This window comes from Pteropus medius, unplaced genomic scaffold (assembly GCF_902729225.1).
Source record: "Pteropus medius unplaced genomic scaffold, Ma_sr-lr_union100, whole genome shotgun sequence".
NCBI classification, from domain to species: domain Eukaryota; kingdom Metazoa; phylum Chordata; class Mammalia; order Chiroptera; family Pteropodidae; genus Pteropus; species Pteropus medius.
In genome coordinates, this window is record NW_024349800.1 from 37,063,236 (window position 1) to 37,066,178 (window position 2,943).

A 2,943-nucleotide genomic window follows, 5' to 3' on the forward strand; every position below is an offset into this window, starting at 1 on the left:
TTTTAGACTGTTCCACAACAGTCATTATTGAATAAATATACTATATAATTTTAAAATACCTCTTTTTGACCTAGCAACAAGGGTCCCTGTTCAGGCCCTCCTTTGGTCCCGCCTTTCCCAGTGGCGTGATGATTCTTTGGGACCAAGTGAATATGCCCATCTTCAGCTTGCATCCTTTCTGCTCCCACTTTTGGACTATGCTTCTAATACCCAGAGCTTACGGAAGCCTTCTCCTCAGGTCTATCTTTCAGAGAACAAGGGATGGCCAAGGAGAGGCTGTTTACTGGGAGGAGGGTTTGTGGATGGAGCTTGGACACATGAGCTAGAGTATTCACATGCAAATACACGGGCCCTTTGGTAGGAAGAGAAGTGGGGTGCGCCTCTGCAGGCTAGAGCCCCCCTGCTCTCCTTTAGTCCACCTGCTGGAGAATGAAGCCAAGATAGAGGAAAGGAGAGTGAGATTTGGAGAGAGAGAGAGATTGAGCAGAGATGACATTGTCGAAACTCTGGATCCTAAGCCTAGGCTTTTCAATTAACTAAATCAAAATGCTTTTCTTCTTTACTTAAATTCATTTGAGATGGGCTTCTGTCACTTGCAACTAAAATGATGCATACAATTGTGATGGTGAGGAGGAGGATGATAACGATGATAATGGTGGTGCTGGTGCTAATGGCAGCTGACATTTTTTTAATTACCTGCACGTTCGAGGTATTCTGCTTTACCTATGTTAACTCATTTATTTTTTTCACCTACCTCATGAGGGAGTTGGTATTATTATTCCAATTTTCCGGCTGAAGAAACAGATTCAGAAAAGCTGAGTAACTTGCCCAAGGTCACACAGTATTCAAACCCAAGTCTGTCTGACCCCTAAACCTATACTCTTACCTGCTAAATGTTTTTTTATTATTATTATTGTTGTTTACCAACAGTGCGAGTTGGACCACATAAAAGACATAGGACTTAGGTAGTTTGTAGTTAGCCACTGTGGGACAACCAAGGCTTTGCAAAGGTGTCTATGGCCATGCTACCCTGAACAAGCCCAATCCTGTCTGATATCGGAAGCTAAGCAAGGCCGGGCCTGGTTAGTACTCGGATGGGAGACCACCTAGGAAGACCAGGTGCTGTAGGCATAAAAAATAAAAAAATAAGGGATCGTGAGCTGACAAGGTCCTTGCAATCTGTGAGATCAACCAAGGGTTGCCTCGCCTAAAAAAAAAAGGCGGGGGGTGGGGGAGAGGAAAGGCAATGGTCAAGGTCAGGATGCACAGGATGCAACATGTTCAACCAAATACCCAGCAATCCTTGTCAACAGAGTGGAGGAGAGGAGAGGATGATTCTTCTCCAGAATGCATTCTTCTATACCTCTCTCTTCAGCAGCAAAGCTTTAAGAAGAAGGACAAAATTATGAGTCGCATAGCATACCTTTTAATGTCTCTGGAGGGCTCAGTTGGTTATGCTTTTTAGCAAATATACAGAGTAACTTATACTTTCATTGGGTTAAATCCTAATAATGAGCAGAGGCATGTTATAGCACAGATGGTGGAGGGTGGCCAAGTCCAAGTGATTGTCATCACCCAATATTGAGTGTACATAGGATATCCCAGTTTTGGTCCAGGTAGGAGCCCAGCACACACCCAATGAGTGACTAGAATCATGCAACTTAAGTCTGGCTTCTGCAAGTGGAGGAAAAGCGCAAACTTTAAGAGGGCTTTGTGTATGTCTCATGTCCACATGCATACTTGTGAGATCAGTCACCGTTTGTATACCTCCCGTAAGGAAAGCAAAATATAACCAAAGTTAGCATGAGAAGGTATATGTGGTGTGCAAGTTAGCACAACTGTCATAAAAGGTTTATTGCTGCAAGTGTGGGAAAGCTGTACAAGGCAGTCTCTGCTCAGCCACACGTGAGAAGTGCTCTCATCCCATTGTCACCACCATAAAATCTTTATAGAGGAGAGCACAGACTTTTTCAGTGAGTGACACTGAGTCAATAACTCAATGTCACTCACCAAACACTCATGAAGCATGAAGAGCTTTCTCATTTTCAAGTGTGGGGTTGTCAAAATCTTCCAGGAAAGCCAATAGTCATGGCTGAATGATCTCTGTGGTGCCTCTTGGAAGGAAAGCTCTCTCAGATTCAGACTTCAAATCTAAATACGTTTTTTATTGCCTACCTTTCTTTAGTAGGAAATATGTTTTGTAAGAAAGTGCATTTTCTACTGAGAGCCATTCTTTCCCAAAGTAACACCTACACTTCAGTGAGCCTGAAACCTAGCCCTTACAACATTGAACTGTTAAAATATTTTCTTCATTCGTTCATATATTCATTGATATTTTAGAGCAAAGAGATAGAGAGGTAAATAGGACAGACTGTTATGGAAGTAACAATGTAGTAGGGACATGAAATAAACTGAGGGCCAAGGGGAACAGGCAAAAATGCAGAGTTTGGGTGGACAGGAATTCAAAGGAGAAATTGGAGATAGAGCTATAATCTTGAGGTTCATGGGTACCTCAATTGCAGTTGAGCCATAGGAGTAGTAGAGATTGCCTAGAGAGGGTGTAGAAAAGAATAAGATTTAGGACCAAGGCTTGAAGCCTGTCACTGTTTTTTTAAACATGTAACAGATATTTATTGAGATATAATTCACATACCTAAAATTGAACCATTTAAAGTGTACAATTCAGTACTTTAATATGTTCAAAGAGTTGTGCAACCATCACACATATCTAAATCCAAAATATTTTTGTTACCCCATGAGGAAACCCTATACCCCTGTTAGTGGTCACTTTCTATTTCCACCCCCACCCCCAGCCTCTGACAACCACTAATCTATTTTGTGTCTCTATGAATTTGCCTCTACTGAGCAGTTCACATAAACGGGAGCATATGATATGTGACCTTTTGTGTCTGGCTTCTTTCAGTTAGCAAAATAATTTTGAAG

The 2,943-nt window shown here is 41.8% G+C and overlaps 1 pseudogene; it reads left to right on the plus strand.

Annotated features, from left to right (window-relative positions):
• Window positions 1-1,012: 1,012 nt before the first annotated feature.
• On the plus strand, window positions 1,013-1,131 carry LOC120622449 (uncharacterized; annotated as a pseudogene).
• The last annotated feature ends 1,812 nt before the right edge of the window (window positions 1,132-2,943 follow it).